The sequence below is a fragment of the Dendrobates tinctorius genome, unplaced genomic scaffold (assembly GCF_039654945.1).
Source record: "Dendrobates tinctorius isolate UK_male_01 unplaced genomic scaffold, ASM3965494v1 ptg000086l, whole genome shotgun sequence".
Taxonomy (NCBI): Eukaryota; Metazoa; Chordata; class Amphibia; order Anura; family Dendrobatidae; genus Dendrobates; species Dendrobates tinctorius.
The window spans coordinates 31,547,544-31,565,633 of record NW_027361754.1 but is presented as its reverse complement, the minus strand read 5'-3'; the positions used below and the strand labels follow the sequence as shown (position 1 = coordinate 31,565,633).

General features: G+C 45.1%; 1 pseudogene; it reads left to right on the top strand.

Annotated features, from left to right (window-relative positions):
• LOC141097824 (nicotinamide N-methyltransferase-like) overlaps positions 1–18,090 on the top strand; it is a 65,961-nt pseudogene that overhangs the window by 31,617 nt on the left and 16,254 nt on the right.

Genomic DNA, 18,090 nt, shown 5'->3' with positions numbered 1-18,090 from the left:
TCATATATAGTTCAATAGAGTCAAGGTTTGTTTTGTCAAGGGAGTCCAGTTTTGGTTTGGATTTTGCTGGGCTGGAATTCGGAGTTGAGGCCCATGAATCATTATCGGAGTCTTCTTTATGGTCGATTAGAGGAGCGAATCTCTCGTTTCGGGCTCCTGGGTTCCTTCTTTTTGTGGAGACAGAAGTGTCCATATTGGGAGCAATTTTATGTGGGGTCCTGGACCTAGTGGGGCTGATTGTGTTGACTTTGTCCGAGGGCGGGTGAGATTTGCCCCCCTTGTCTCCACCTCCTTTAGGGGATAAGGAGGCAGATGAGATCGGTGTTTTGGTTTGTTTAGCAATATTTGATTTATTCTTGCTCATTTTGCCAAACTGTGTAGAGCACTCCTGTAGGATGGGAATTAAAGAACGCTTGTAGGGCGAAGTCTAGTAATTTAAGGGAGAAGGCGGTTTATATTTGAATATGGTGCCCTGGTCGGAGTTAATCAACCCCTTTGTGTTAATGTTTGGTGTGACAATGATATTGTGGTTGCCACTTTTATGCTGGGTAGCCTTGGGTTGTTAATTTTTATTAAAACAGACAGGCTCAGCAGCACTGGTTTTTTTTTTGGTTTTTTTTTCCTTAGGCTACGTTTTTTGCGTAGCCGGGGAATGTAAGCTACGCAATTGGCGTAAGGAGTGTGCGCGCCTGCGCACTGAAGCACCTCTTTGTCAGCGGTGAACTCCGCTCTGATGTCGGGACATTGAAGGCTGCAGACAACCCGGGTGGCTCCCCACTGATGTCCAGCGAGGAGGGAAGGACCCCCCGGGATCCGAAGGAGTTGGGGGCGGTAATGTTTTAGACTCCTTTTTATTACAATTACCTGCGGCAGACGGGGATGACAGGCGGGGTCGCGGCTAATGAGCCTGTGCGCCGGCTTGTATATAAATAGCCGCCTAGCCGCGGCAGCAGATTCTCCTTACCTCCTCCTCACTCCCGATGGCCGGTGGGGGGTCCCAGTCAGTGGGAGGAGATGTTTTTGAATGCGGGCAGGGGCCACGGGATTCTCCGAAGTCAGCGGAGGTTGTGGAGGAATTATTCACAGTACTCCGGTTGCCGCTATTGTCCCTGTCGCCTTGGAGTTATCAGCCCGGGTGTGGGGCTGTTGCACATGCGCAGTAGGAAGGAAACTCATCGGGGCTGAGTCGGCAGTGTAATAAAAGAAACGACCGCGGCGGTTCTTACCGGGGATAGTAGTAGGAGTAAATTTAAGTACCGAGCACCTCCTCGGGGAGCACCGGGGGCCCCTCTTTGGCTGTTCTTTGCTGCAGTGGATCTTGAAGGAGCCGCGGTGCGGGCCGGAGAGGTGGGCCGACAGGCACAGGGAGACAGGGGCTACAATTGTTTTTTCCTGGGCCAGATGAGTCCTTCCGAGGATGGGCACCCGTCAGGAATTCTGTGGGGATAGATTAGTCCACGGACAGTCTTGGAGGGGATAGTCTTGGTAGGGATAGGACCGGTAGGCCTAGTAGGCCTCAGTAGGCCTCAGAAATGAGGTCAGGCTTTGCAGTTCTGATTTTTCCTGGATTACAATCAATGGGGGTTTCAAAGTAGGTCTGTGATAGCCGTTGAGTATTCTTTCAATAAAGAATTGGTCAGGATGGGTCTTTCCTGGTTGATGGATGTTGATTTAGATAGGCTGTATCAGGAGCTCTCGGTCTGCACCTCTTACTCCATTGCAGTCCAGGCCACGCCCCCTTCACCGTCCCTCTCTACTTCACAGTACAGCAGTCCAGTCAGCAAGGTTCCTATTGTCAAAACACGGTTCCACATCTTCTTTCCACCTCATTGAAACTATATTGCTAGTATGGCCGGCACTTATCTTCTCTGCCACTGACACCTTGGAACTCCCACCAAGGACACTCTCTACATCTTGCGTGCTCTGTCCAGTCGTGGCCTCTTACCTCTCAGAGTTGTAAACTCTGGGCCACACAACTAGACATCCTCTCCTGAGACACGTCTCCAATTAATCCTTTCATTGGTCCTCCTTTTTTTTAACTCTGGTTCATGCTAACCACCATCTTGGTCTCCTCTCAGTTTAGGACACCCATGTCGCACTGCACTGCAGACTGTCTAGACCTTAGGTGTACTTCAGATGCACACTGGGCCCAATTTGACGTCCTGACAGGAAACTGTCTCTGTCCCTTTACCTTATCCCCTTCCACTCTGGGCTAGTCCCAAATTTTAACTCTAACTCTCCCTACCGTCGGGCAACACACAACATTAACTTCATTAGCGCGTGTCACAGTTCACATTACACAATACAACAATATGTATGTTCTTCAAGCAGGAACATGGGCAATGTGTCCATCTCCTTAGAACACAACTAAATTTCTTCTTCTTCTACTATTGTAACTCTCTACTAATCGATCTCCCTCTTACCAAACTCTCCCCTCTCCAATCCGTCCTGAATGCTGCAGCTAGGATCATATTCCTCACCAATCATTTTACCGATGCATTTACTTTGTGCCAGTCCTTACACTGGTTACCCATCCACTCCAGAATTCAGTATAAACTTATTACCCTCACCCACAAAGCACTCCATGGCTAAGCACCACCCTACATCTCCTCCCTCGTCTTAGCCTACCACCCTACCTGTGCTCTCCATTCCTCATTAATCAGAACCTCCCACTCCCGCCTCCAAGACTTTTCACGTGCTGCACCGATTCTTTGGAATGCACTACCGAGGTTAATACGATTAATCCCCAATCCCCAGTTTTAAGCATGCCCTAAAACCACATTTGTTCAGACTGGCCTATCGCCTCAACACATTAACCTAAATATCCCTGTGTGGCTCATTCAAAATTTTATACCATAACCAGGTTCCTCACATCATGTTCTCACATGATTTATGCATTTAATAGCCCTCTGTGTCTGTACTGTTACATATTTAGACTGTTAACCGGTTCATGCAGCAACAGGAACACCCGATTCTTACACTATGGCTGGTCCAAACAATAAAAGCAAATGTTACCATCCACCTTTCATGTCTCCCCTTTTTCCCATAGATTGTAAGCTTACGAGCAGGGCCCTCACTCCTCTTGGTATCTGTTTTGATCTATGTGTTTATTGCTATGCTGTAATGTCTATTGTCTACAGACGTCCCCTCTGTAAAGTTCTGCTGAATATGTTGGCGCTATAGAAAAATTATTATTATTATTATTCATTGTACAAAACGAAATTCAAACACAAAATACAGTCTTGGTCCAAAGTCTCTAAAATACCTGCTGATGAGGAGGCCTGAGGTCTCCTTTATCAATAATATTTGTTTGGGGTATTGCCTTTTACATGTAGCATTATAATCTGAAGTATCTACAATACAGTGATCCTAAGAAAATATGAACATGGAGACGCCTTTTACCAGTCAGCAAACCTACATTGATGACTTTAGCGCCTCAGATTACTTTAAGACCTACTACAAAGAAGGGGAAGGAGTTTTACGTGGAGAATTGACAGATTTTGTATTGAGGAACCTTCATGAAACATTCACTACAGGTAAATACAATTCTGAAATGGACAAGATATTGTGTATTGTCCTAATAGAAACAAAACGCGCACAGCTCTATTGCTTTTTTTTGGTTTAAAGGGAATCTGTCACCTACCCTTTTGCGGGCGATGAAAACGAGGTCGGTCCGGTCCGATGGGCGGTGTTCCCGATGTGTGCCGCCTCCCCATCCTTGCCCGCCGTCCGCAGGTTATTGCTGAATTGGACTAGGTGTACGCCATTTTTTGCACATGCGCTAAGCATTCATACAGTTGTGGCCAAAAGTATTGACACCCCTGCAATTCTGTGAGATAATACTCAGTTTCTTCCTGAAAATGATTGCAAACACAAATTCTTTGGTATTATTATCTTCATTTAATTTGTCTTAAATGAAAAAACACAAAAGAATTGTCCTAAAGCCAAATTGGATATAACTCCACACCAAACATAAAAAGAGGGTGGACAAAAGTATTGGCACTGTTCGAAAAATCATGTGATGCTTCTCTAATTTGTGTAATTAACAGCACCTGTAACTTACCTGTGGCACCTAACAGGTGTTGGCAATAACTAAATCACACTTAAAAAAAAAAAAAAAAAAAAACACAAAAATTGAGCTTGGTTTAAGATGATACACATGCAGCGTATAAATGCATGTTGACATTGGCCATAAAACATAAAACCTGCAAAAGACAAAGTGAGCAAAAACCCTGCTGTAACTAAATAAGTAAAAGCAAAAGTGCATCTAAATAATACAGAGATTTTAGTAATACTGTTTTTGATCAAAAGTAGCATGAAAGCCATCCCACCACGACAAGGTAACTCTGTTACCTTGTTACTAAATCACACTTGCAGCCAGTTGTGTTGTGAGTTCATTTTCCCCTTCGTCACTGAGGTCTGGTGAACTCCCTATTCTGGTAAAGGAAGGTAATGAGCCTGATTATCAGGCACCTGAGTCTAATGATGATGACTGGCTGAGTGGAGTCACGGACTGGATATAAGGCTGCCGACGCCCTTCTGCCCTGCGGGTGATTTCTCTGTGGACTTCTAGGAAACCAGTCTGATTCCTGCTCCTCTAAAGCTAAGTTTTCTGCTTTGCCTTTTAGCATTTGTGTTTTGTTTTTGTTTGCCTTGCTTTTCTGGATTCTGCCATTCCCTGCTGGGGTGAGTTGATTCTTCTTTTGCCTGTTGCTCTGTCTTCAGAATATTCCTGAGTACTGACATAGTCTTTTTGAAGCCTAGCGTCTTCAGGGCCTTTTTCACTGTCAGTCTGTTGGCTCTTATTTTCATAGGGTTTTTCACGGATTGCAGACAGCCTTCCTGTCCTTTCCTATCTAGTTAGCTTGGGCCCCATCTTTGCTCAGTCTATCTTTCTGTCTGTGTTGTGTTCTTTCTTCTTGCTTCACCGTCATATGTGGGGGGCTGCCTTTTGCTTTGGGGTCTGCTCTGGGGCAGTTTAGATTTCCCTTTCTGTCTTTAGGCTATTTAATTCTCCGGCTGTGATCGAGGGGTCTAGGGCATCGTAGGAACCCCCCACGGCTACTGCTAGTTGTGTTGATAGGTTCAGGGGTCTGCAATCTGATAGCTGCCAACCTCTCTGGTTTTCTGGACTTAGCTAGCATTTTTGTTTTTGCCTCCTACGGTGACTCAATCATAACACAGTTGACATGGATTAAAGTTGACTCAACCTCTGTCCTGTGTCCTTGTGTGTACCACATTGAGCATTGAGAAAAGAAAGAAGACCAAAGAACTGTCTGAGGCCTTGAGAAACCAAATTGTGAGGAAGTATGAGCAATTTCAAGGCTACAAGTCCATCTCCAAAGACCTGAATGTTCCTGTGTCTACCATGCACAGTGTCATCAAGAAGTTTAAAGCCCATGGCACTGTGGCTAACCTCCCTAGAGGTGGACGGAAAAGAAAAATTGACAAGAGATTTCAACGCAAGAATGTGCGGATGTTGGATAAAGAACCTGGACTAACATCCAAACAAGTTCAAGCTGCCCTGCAGTCCGAGGGTACAACAGTGTCAACCCATACTATCCGGCGTCTGAATGAAAAGTGACTGTATGGAAGGAGACCCAGGAAGATCCCACTTCTTACCCCGAGACATAAAAAAGCCAGGCTGGAGTTTGCCAAAACTTACCTGAAAAAGCCTAAAATGTTTTGGAAGAATGTTCTCTGGTCAGATGAGACAAAAGTAGAGCTTTTTGTGCAAAGGCATCAACATAGAGTTTACAGGAGAAAAAAAGAGTCATTCAAAGAAAATAACACGGTCCCTACAGTCAAACATGGTGGAGGTTCCCTGATGTTTTGGGGTTGCTTTGCTGCCTTTGGCACTGGACTGCTTGACCGTGTGCATGGCATTATGAAGTCTGAAGACTACCAACAAATTTTGCAGCATAATGTAGGGCCCAGTGTGAGAAAGCTGGGTCTCCCTCAGAGGTCATGGGTCTTCCAGCAGGATAATGACCTAAAACACACTTCAAAAAGCACTAGAAAATGGTTTGAGAGAAAGCACTGGAGACTTCTAAGGTGGCCAGCAATGAGTCCATAGAACACCTGTGGAGTGATCTAAAAATGGCAGTTTGGAGAAGGCACCCTTCAAATATCAGGGACCTGGAGCAGTTTGCCAAAGAAGAATGGTCTAAAATTCCAGCAAAGCATTGTAAGAAACTCATTGATGGTTACCGGAAGCGGTTGGTCGCAGTTATTTTGGCTAAAGGTTGTACAACCAAGTATTAGGCTGAGGGTGCCAATACTTTTTTTCTGGCCCATTTTTGGAGTTTTGTGTGAAATGATCAATTTTTTGCTTCATTCTCTTTTGTGTTTTTTCATTTAAGACAAATTAAATGAAGATAATACCAAAGAATTTGTGTTTGCAATCATTTTCAGGAAGAAACTGAGTATTATCTGACAGAATTGCAGGGGTGTCAATACTTTTGGCCACAACTGTAGCCAGCGCACGTGCAGTATGCTTTGCCCAACAGCGGGAAAAGCTGGACTGCACATGCGCCGGTTAACTAAGCCCTGGAACACAGCAAAATACTTCCGGGGCTTAGTTAACCGGCGCATGCGCAGTCCGGCTTTTCGGCTTTGCCCGCAGTTGGGCAAAGCATACTGCGCGTGCGCTAGCTATGAATGCTTAGCGCACGCACAAAAAATGGCGTACACCTACTCCAATTCAGCAATAACCTTCAGACAGCGGGCAAGAATGGGGAGGCGGCACACATCGGGAACACTGCCCATCGGACCGGACCGACCTCGTTTTCATTGCCTTCCAAAGGGTAGGTGACAGTTTCCCTTTAATGGTAAAGATACCCTGAATGCTGTGAAAAAAATTTGTATTAGAGCTGGAATTTAGAGGACCTCTCATACATGTATAGCTATTTACCTGCTGTAAAAGCCGCTGTTCTCCTGAATCCGGCGCTGTTTTTCTTTTGTTCCTGCACCTCTCCACTGTCTGGATATTGCCTATTGTTCCCTGTTCATAAGTTTAGTCTTGTAAGCAAAGTGATCATATTGAAGATGCCCATAAAGAGTTGAGGACCATGCCCACCTGACTTACAAGACTATATGTACAGGTGCTTCTCACTAAATTAGAATATCATCAAAAAGTTAATTTATTTCAGTTCAATACAAAAAGTGAAACCCATATATTATATAGTCATTACACACAGAGTTGGGTTTTCATTGGCTGTAAGCCATAGTCATCAACATTAAAGGGAATCTGTCACCCCATTTTTCGACTATCAGCACCGCCATCAGGGGATTATCTACAGCATTCTGTAATGCTGTAGATGAGCCCCAGATGTAACCTGAAAGATAAGAAAAATGAGATGATTATTCTCACCGGAGGGGGTGGTCCGGGTTTGGTTTTGGTCCGATGGGTGTAGCGGTCTGGTCCGGCGCCTCCCATCTTCTAACGGTGACATCCTCTTCTTTGCTTCCCATTGTGGCTCCTGCGCAGGTGCACACTGCTCTGCCTTGTTGAGTGCAGAGCAGAGTACTGCAATGCGCAGGTGCCGGATCAGGTCAGAGAGGTCGGCCGCCTGTGCACTGCAGTTCTTTACTCTGCCCTCAACAGGGCAGGTAAAGTACGCCTGCACCGCGATGGGAAGCAAAGAAGTGGACATCACGCTACAAGATGGGAGGCGCCAGACCGCGACACCCATCGGACCAAGACCGGACTGCCCCCCGGTGAGTATAATCTAACTCGTTTTTCTTATCTTTCAGGTTACATCGTGGGCTTATCTTCACTCCCTGACAGAAGTTATGTCCAGGGACGTATCTAGGGGGGGCAGCCGGGGCAGTTGCCCCGGGCGCAGCCAGCAGGGGGCGCAGTCGGGCCGCCTAATGCAGCGGTCCGCAGTGTCCCTCCCTGGCGGCTGCGTTCTGCCGCCCCCCTGGCCTGAGAGTCGGCGGTTCTCTGTGTCAGCTGTCAAGCTGACAGTTGGCGCAGAGAAGGTGCGCGTGCCGGCTCCCAGGGAACAATTGTACTGGCGTCTGTATAGACGCCAGTGCAATTGCAGCTCTGACCGCCGGGCCAGAGCGACGTCAGCAGCGTGATCAGGTCATGTGATCATGCTGCTGACGTCACTCCCCGGCGTCCGGAGTGAACGCTCAGCGCTGGTGGTAAGTGTGCTCCAATGTGGAGCTGAAGAAACCACCGAAGATGGGGGGTGTTAATGTGTGGGGATGGGGATAATGTGGGGATGGGGTTAATGCGTGGGGGGGTTAATGAGTGGAGATAAGGTTAATGTGTAGTGGGGTTACTGTGGGGGGGTTAAAGAGTGGGGTTGGGGTTACTGTGTGGGGGGGTTAAAGAGTGGGGATGGGGTTAATGTGTAGTGGGGTTAATAAGTGGGGATGGGGGTTACTGTGTGGGGGGCTAAAGAGTGGGGATGGGGTTAATGTGTAGGGTTAATAAATGGGGATGGGGGTTACTGTGTGGGGGGGTTAAAGAGTGGGGATGGGGGTTACTGTGTGGGGGGGTTAATGAGTGGGAATGGGGTTAATGTGTAGTGGGGGGGTTAATAAGTGGGGATGGGGGTTACTGTGTGGGGGGTAAACAGTGGGGATGGGGGTTAATGTGTGTGGGGTTAATGAGTGGGGATGGGGGTTAATGTGTGGCAAGTTAATGAGTGGGGATGGGGGTTATTGAGTGGGGATGGAATTAATTTGTGGAGGGTTAATGAGTGGGGATGGAATTAATGTGTGGGGGGGTTAATAGTGGGGATGGGGGTTAATGTGTGAGGGATTTGGAGGGGGGTACATTATGTGTTGGGGGATTTGGGAGTATGGACGGGGGGTTATTGAGTGGGGATGGAATTAATGAGTGGGGATGGGGGTTATTGTTTGGGGGGGTTAATGAGTAGGGATGGGGTTAATATGTGGGGGATTTGGAGTGGGGGGTACATAATGTGTGGGGGGGATTTGGGAGTGGGGATGGGGGTTATTTAATGTGTGTGAGGGATTTGGAGTGTGGATGGGGTATTTAATGTGTCTTAGGGATTTGGAGTGGGGATGGGGGGATTTAATGTGTGTGGGGAGATTTGAGGACACAGAGTATGTATGAGGAAACAGTATGGGGGATGGGTGCAGACAGTATGGGGAGCGAACGGGTTAATGTATGTGGACACAGTATGGGGAGTCGGGGGTATGTGTGAGCAGACAGTATACAGAGTGAGGGGGTAAATATACGAAGAGACAGTATGGTGAACAGATGGATGTTAGATGAGACAGTATGAGGAAGGAGGGGAATAGTGTGAGGCGACAGTATATTGCAGATATTTTTATTTAGGAGCATTATAATGACACTTCTATCTTTAAGGGCATCGTGTGGAGATTTGCTGCAGAAGACCGGAGAAGATGGAAGTCTACAGAGATGGCTGTGGATGAGAAAACTCATCTTTGGGTCTGGACAAGAAGAAGAAAAGAATGACTCCAGAGACGTCATCTATAAGGTACCTGGATGGAAATATTATTTGTGATACTGACTTATTCTCATGTTTTTATTTGTTAGGAGCATTACAGGGGTTTTCCAGGTTTGTACGGAGTGTGCAGTCATTCTATGTGACTGCAGACTTCTGAATTCTCACAGTGCTCACTGCACACTGTCTGGATTCTCTCGTGCCGGTAATTTACAAACATGCGGTCACATACTGACTAGACATGTGTGGCCTCACTCAATGAAAATGAACGGAGCGAGGCTGGGCACGTCTAGTCGGACTGTGGCCAGAAGTATATAAATCACATGCTTGTGCTGACATGACTGTACATCAGCAAGGGAGAATCCTAAAAGTGTGGAGTGCATTAGTTGTGAGAATTCAGAAGCTGCAATGTCAGGATTCAGCTCTGCAGGTTCCAGTAGTCATCACACGGACACTTCACTCATATGCGATTTTTCATACTTGACAACGAGCTTCTCTTCCTGCTTTCAGTTTTTTACTGAACATTGAGAGCATTAGGGAGAGCAGCTCGTGGGTACATGGCTAAGTGTGCAAGTCGCATATGTACTTGGTGTGTGTGTGTGTGGGGGGGGGCGCCGAACCAAATTCTTGCCCCGGGTGCCAGGAAGCCTAGATACGCCTCTGGTTATGTCGCTTATCCATGTTATGTAAATAAAAACTTATAACCTGACGTTAAATTCATCCATTGGTTGTATAAATTATTCTTTTGAAAGCTGAAACCCTCCGAAATGTGGTTTAGGTTAAGAAAATAAATTGGCATCAATGCAGAAATATTGATCATTTAATGGACATAGAATGGTCAGATTTTGGCAAGACAAAAGTTTTGTCGGCCACAGAAAGTAATGTGATATTCAAACAAATAATTAACTTAAAATACAAATATATGTTGCATAACATTGGTGAATGAAGTTGTGGTGCTATTAGTCATATTTAATATTTTGTGTGACTTCCATGAGCTTGAAGGACTGCATCCATGCGGTTCAACAATGATTCATACAATTTATTAATGAAGTCATCAGGAATAGCAAAGAATGCAGTCTTACATGCTTCCCAGAGTTCATCTAGATTCTTTGGTTTTGTCTTCCAAGCTTCCTCTTTCATCCTACCCCAAACATGTGCTCAATGATGTTCATGTCTGGTGACTGGGCTGGCCAGTCCTTGAGCACCTTGATCTTTTTTCCTGGAGGAACTTTGTTGTAGGGATGGATGTATGAGATGTAGCACCATCCTGCTGCAGAATTTGACCCCTTTTATGATTTTGAATATAAGAGGTAGCTAATACTTCTTGATATTTTAGGTTATTGATATTGCCTTCCACCTTGCAAATGTTTCACACACCCCCATACTGAATGTAACCCCAGACCAAGATCTTTCCATCACCAAATGTAACTGTTTTCTGGGTGTATTTTGGATCCATACGGGCTCCAGTAGGTCTCCTGCAGTGTTTGCTGCGGCTGTGGTGTAATTCTACTGAAGATTCATCAGAGAAAGCCACCTTCTGCCACTTTTCCAGGGTCCATCTGTTTAGCAGGCTGTGGGACATTGCAAATGTCACACGGTTTTTTATTTGCCTTTTGTTTAGTGCGGGCTTCTGGGCACTGATTCGACCATGGAGGCCATTTTGAGACAGAATCTTACAAACTGTTCTTGTTAACACAGGGACTTGAGGTGACCAGGCCTGTTGGAGCTCTGCTGCAGTGGAAGAGGGGCTTGCTTTGGATTTTCTAACCAACAAACGTTCCTCCTGAGCAGTTGTCTTGTGGGGTCTGCTGGACCTGGGCTTGTCAAACACATCTCCTGTCTCTTTGAATCTTTTTTTTAATTCTTTGTACTTGACGCAGAGACACATGAAAGGTGCCAGCCACCTCTGCAGTGGATCTGGTCTTCAGCCTCTTGATAATCCAGGCTTTGGTCGCAGGGTGGATTTTTGGCATGTTGTCAGAGCTCAAGTTGCAGCTCAAGTGAAGGTCTGGGGTGCTGGGTTTCTTTTTATACACACCCACTAAATAAATCTAATTAAATTCTATTACTTAAAACTATTTCTTAACCTTAACTACATTTCGGAGGGTTTCAGCTTTGGATGGATTTCATTCCATGCACTGCTTACATTTGGGTGTTGGTGACAGCTAATCGGTGGGAGTCCTGGATGTCAGACCCCAGGCAATAGATTATGACCTATAGTAAGAATAGATCACCGATATCCAATTGCTGAGACAGTCCACGTCTTCACAAAGGCATTTAAAAAATGTCCTTAGTTACTTAGTTACCAGCGGATATTTTTCCTTTTCTTCCTTATAGAGAAGGGTAAAATGAAGATTAAGCAACAATACAAATGCAGCAAAATGCACTGGGGCATAGTAACAATGGATCACATCCTGGGGGGAGATATTAATTTTGATGTAACAATTAACCAACTTTTATGCTGACCAGATTCCATAACATTAACTGTTTAAAAAGTTTTGTATTTTTTTTTTATATAATTTCTTCCAGAAAAGCATTGTGCACACAGTTTCTTGAGACTGTTTTTTTTTTTTTCCCCCCACTAGATGTTTTTGAAAATCTGAAGCTGAGGAAGAGGGAGGGGGAAAAAACAGCTCAAAATTTTGAACATACGAGTAGAGTTGTTCAGAATCGGTCGCCGAATCTGAATTTGCCATTTTGTTACCTCTTCGTGCCAAATTTACATTTCATGATTGGTTCCGAACATATTGGATCATTTCTACTCCCATTGACTCCAATGACGTTCGTCGAATATTGCAAAAACAATATTCGCAGCTGATCGTAATCGGAACCGAATTTTGAAAATTCGCTCAACCCTACATATAAGTGGATTACAATTTAAATTAATAGGAAGAGGGTTTTAAGCTTTTTTTTTTTTTTTTTTTTTTTTTTTTTTTTTTTTTTAATTTAAAAACAAACCTGCTCCAACAAACTCTGCATACACATCACCCATCAGTGCCTTTCTTGTCCACAATGATATTCCTGATATTGCAACTGAAATCCTATTATAAAATGATCCTGGACACAAAGTTTTACTATCATTGGTAATATATAGTCATCATGCTGGGTGTCCTTTCGATCCTGCTTGCAAGTTTTCGGGCACCTTTCTGTATTACAGTAGTCAGACCACGACCTATCTAGAAGATCTCATCAATCCTATGGGTAACTTCTGTTTGCTGAAGTTCACAAACTGGTATTGAGGCCGACTAACTGAGTTACGATGTCTTTATTACATGTAAAGGCTAACTTCTAGATTTAGTAAATTTATGCTAACCCTAAAGGGCCAGTCACACTAAGAGATATCGCTAGCAATATCGCTATAACTTGTGACATTATAGCGATATTTCTAGCGATATCTCTGTGTCTGATACTTACCTACAACCCGCTCCCCCGCTGGTTATCGCTGATCGCGCGAGAACGTTCAGGACCGTTTCTCGTCGTCAGCTTCCTGTGGCGCTTCCTGCTGTGACGACGAGCGACGCGTGGAGCCGGGCGGGAGGACGCAGGATCGCCTGGTGTGACAGGTAAGTAGCGATCCCCGTCCCCAGCGATGTCGCTAGTGAGATCTGCCTATGTGGCAGCTCACTAGCGACCACTTAGCGATGTACCAGCGATCCTGACCGCGTCATATCGCTTTTCGGGATCGCTGGTGCATCGCTAAGTGTGACAGTACCTTAACTCATACACTGCACACAGTTACTAGGGTCACACTACAGAAACTTTGGAGTCTTGAAATCTTCCCAATTCCTTCATTTTTTTTTTTTTTTTCATCAAACTGCAAATGTTTAGTCATCTTCCAAGGTGGTGTAAAAGGAGACACTCTGATTGACTTTGGAGCTGGACCCACTATTCATCATCTACTTTCTGCTTGTGAAGTGTTTGACAAAATCGTCACCTCAGATTTCCTGGAGCAAAATCGTGTTGAATTGCAAAAATGGCTAAAAAACGATCCAGAGGCATCTGACTGGACCCCAACTATAAACAAATGTGTGAGATGGAAGGAAACAGGTAATAAAAGTGTGTAAATTCCCCTCTAAAGGGAATCTGTCACCAGGCTTTTTCTATGTATTCTGAGAACATCATTATGTAGGGGAAGATACCCTGATTCCAGTGATGTATCACTTCCTGATTGTAATGAAACAATAAGCGTTTTATCAGCTGGAGATTATCACTACAGGACTAGTTGTCTTGTGCCTCCTGGTCCAGCCATGCCTACACCACTGATTAACAGATTTTTGTCAAAATACAGTGTACACAGAAAGCTGCCAACCAATCGATGGTGTGGGTGGGGTTATACACAGCTCAGCATTTGAGCTCTGCTAGATCTGCAGCAGAGTAAACTGATTCTTTCCTAACTGCTGCACTCAGAAAACTAAGTGACATATCACTGAATCAGGGTCTCTGTCCCCACATCATTCTGCTTTCATATTGAACTGCAAAATCTGCTGATAAATTCCCTCTGACACTTGCACTATGTATTTTATATCTGAAACAAAAGCTAAACTCTGTGTAGGAGCATTTTTGTTTGTTTGAACATAAAAGTCATAAAACTTATCCAGATACTCAAAATTTCAAACAATCTTTGGAAATAAACTGTTAAATTTGCTAGTGGGCTGATCTTACAATTTTTGTTGCTTCACCCAAGTTCACCAAGACTAAGGCCTCTTTCACACATCAGGTTTTCGCCGTCAGGCGCGATCCGGCGCTTTTGACAGAAACCGGATCCGGCAAAATGCAATGCCGGATCCGGTTTCCCCCCCATTGACTTGCATTTGCGCCGGATCGCGCCGGATGGCCATGCGTTTCATCCGGTTTTCGCCGGATCCGGCAATGTGTCGCGATCCGGCGTCTGGAAAAAACAGCTACTGTAACGTTTTTTGTCTCCGGCGTAAAAGCCGGACACGCCGGATCCGGCGCGTCCGGCTTTTTCACACAATGAAAGCCTATGAGCGCCGCAATGCGCCGGATCCGGCGAAAGCCGGATCCGGCGGCCGGATCCGTTTTTTTGGTCTGAGCATGCTCAGTAGCTCTGCCCACAGGAGATATATAAAAGCAAGACAATGGGACCCTCAGCCACACCCAACATGCCACCCAAGCCAAGAACCAGGAGCAGGAGAAGGCAGCAGACAGCAGCAGCACCATCAGCACCACCCCAAATGGAGCAGCAAATGGAACATGCTGAGGAGGGGAGTCCAGCAGCAGATGAGAGACGGTAATTATCAAATCCCCCATTCCTCCAAACTAGGGCCATGGAATATCAAGATATTCATTGGCCCTTTGTTTCTCTTTATTCAACAGCCGCCAAAGAGATGCAGCAGCAGAAATGGCATCACTGGCAGCAGCAACAGCAGCAGCAATACCCACAGCCATGGAGTCTGGCCATCAACAGGACAGCACATCTTCTTCTGGGAGCCCTCCCTCGCATCGTCAGCGTTTGACGGTAAGTTTTTATTTCCAAAATCCATCATCTCTGTAATATATGTCTATTCATTGCCTTTTATTTCAAAACAGGAATCACAAGATGAAGAGGAGCTCCCAGAAGAAGAAGGAAGGGGTGGACAGACACCTGGAGTGGGCTCACAATTGGTAAGTTTTTTGCATCAAACGCAGAAACACAACATCACACTACACACAACACATAGAAAACAATGTTCTGCAGACCACACACAGCAAACAAATGCCTACATCCAAAGACATAACATTTTTTGTTTTCTTCTCTAGTCTTCCCAATCTGGTGCTCGGAAAAAATTAATTAATGGAGATTGGAAAAGACTTAGTGTACATAAAAATCCCCTTAAAACACAATTTTATTAATGATCATAAAAACACACCTTCCCAGTGACGTTGAAAAAATGTCAAAAAATAAACCTAGTATAAGGTGCTGCATAGCCCTACATTAAGGCCTAACTGATACCTTCCTATCCGTGGAGGTTGGCACCCTAATAGTACGATATTGGCGCCCCCACTCAACGAGGACTATCCCTCACTTCCCTAGTGATCCCTAGTATCACAGAGAGGAAAACAATTTCAAGATAGAACAGTAATGAAAAGGTCAGAATGCCCTAGGACTTATGCAGACCAAACAAATAATACAACAATAAAACATAACCCACATCATGATATCATGTGACCCACAAAAATAGCAGCTATTCTCACTTGGAGAGATAAACATCCTCAAATACAATCAGCAATAAATGAAAAGGTCACTTATCATGTCTCATGGGGGACCCTCAACGCGTTTCCCCGCCGTAGCGGTTCATCAGGAGGAATAGTCCTATCAAAAATATTGTTGCTGCTTCATGCCTGATACCTTCAATAATAGTGGCACCAGAAGTCTAGGAAACCGGATTTAAATAACCGGTGTGATTGTTTTGCATACCACCCACTATCCGGCAGTCCAATCGGTGTGAAGATGCAAATAACTGAGAGCCAGGTGTGCAGCAAAAAATATCATATACCTGAGAGCCCGCCCTTGCATTCAAAATTCAAAGCGGAAGAAGGGGTCATTAGCGTGCGTTCCACCGTGGGGCGTATCCAATATGGCGCCCATACTTCCGGTCGCGCAACCCCCTCAACGGGTTGTAGCCTCCGGAACCATCCTGTGCGGGCAGAGCGGAGGGGAATCAAAGATGGCGCCGGCACTTCCGGTCACATGTTTCCCCTTAGCTCCCGGACACGCCCATAGATACCAACAATGGGCGCATCACCAATGTGGGCCGGACCTTTCGATCACATGCTTCCTCCCTGCTCAATAATGTAAACAAACAGAGCGCATCATATGAAATCGCCAGGAGATCAAGAGTCTGCCCGCAATACAGTGTCCCACAGATTTATCGCAGTAAAGATGACCCCAATAAATCTAGTAGTACCAATGTCCTCATATTCGGCATAATGCTGCACATCAGAAATTCAAGAAATGTAGAAAAATAAAAGTGCATATTGCTATGCGATAAATCAAATCAACCATCCAATGTGGTCCATGCCATACAGGCATCATCCAATATGCCAGACATATAGAACCCCTTATCATAACCCCCATAACAGAAAAAAGGGGCAAGTTCAACCAACCAGAGACTCAAAAGATCATAAAAAACAGGCATATGAGATGCATTCATTCATCCCATTAGGGAAAACCGATTGCAGTCTGAACATCCATTCACACTCCCGTCTCAAAATTAAATTGTCCAGATTACCTCCCCTAGCCCTTGGTTTGATTAATTCTATCATATTAAAGGTGATGTCACCCATTCGACCCTGATGTATACCATTGATGTGTCTGGCGACAGGAGTATCACGTTTATTTCTGATATCCCCCAGGTGTTCACCCACCCTCACCCTTAATTCTCTAGTGGTTTTTCCCACATAATCCAATGGGCAGGTACACGTGGCCTTATAGACCAGACCTGTTGATTTACAGTTTCCAAAATCCCTCAGATAAAAGGTCTTACCATTGTGTGAACTCATAAAGGTCTTACATTGAAGCATATATTTGCATTTAGTACAGTCCCCACACTTGAAGAAGCCCAAAGGTTTTCTATCTAACCATGTACCCGTTCCCTTGGGTCTTTGGTAGAGGCTGTGCACAAGCCGATCTCCTATAGATCTCCCTTTTCTATATGTAATAGAGGGTTTAGGTGGTATCAGCCCCTTCAAGTTCGAGTCAGCTAAGAGTATCCCCCAGTGCTTTTTAAGAACATGGTACACCCTGTCTGACTGACCATCATACGTGCCAATAAGTCTGACAACAGTGTCCCTGACAGTATCTTCTTTTTTTGACTGGAGGAGAGAGGGCCTATCCGCTATGAATGCTTCATGCCATGGCCCATTCAGGAAACGTGGGGGATAACCCCTGTTTCTAAATCTATTATATAGGTCATTGGCTTGTTTTCTATAGACACTCAACTCCGTGCAGTTCCTTCGAACCCTAAGGAACTGTCCTTTGGGTATCCCCCTCCTCAAAGGTTCCGGGTGATGGCTTGTCCATCTCAACAGACTATTTGTTGCAGTAGGCTTCCGATAGGTACACGTACTAATCCTTCCATCACCATTCTTTGAAATCGTCAAATCCAGGAAGTTAATACTTGTGGTGTGACACTCTGAGGTAAATCTAAGTCCCACTATATTCCCATTGATATATTCAATGAAACGAAGAAAATCTGACTCAGGGCCAGACCAAAATATCAGAATGTCATCGATATATCTGGCCCATAGGTTGATAAACGGAGTCCACCACTCCTCTTCCCCCCAAAAAATATGGGTTTCCTCCCACCAGCCCAGGAAGATATTAGCATACGTGGGGGCACAGGGGCTCCCCATCGCAGTCCCCCTGAGCTGGTGGAAGTACTTACCATCGAAGAGGAAGTAATTCCTGGTGAGAACAAATCCCAACAATTTTTTAATGAAACAATTATGTATTTGACACTCAACTGCTCTCATTTGTAGAAAATGGGTAACTGCCTTCAAGCCCCACTCATGTGGAATACAACTATACAGTGCCTCCACATCGATAGACGCCAGCAGGGTGTTTTCCTCCAGAACAACACCCTCCAACAGGTTCAACAAATGTGATGTGTCACGTATATAGGACGGTAATGTGGTC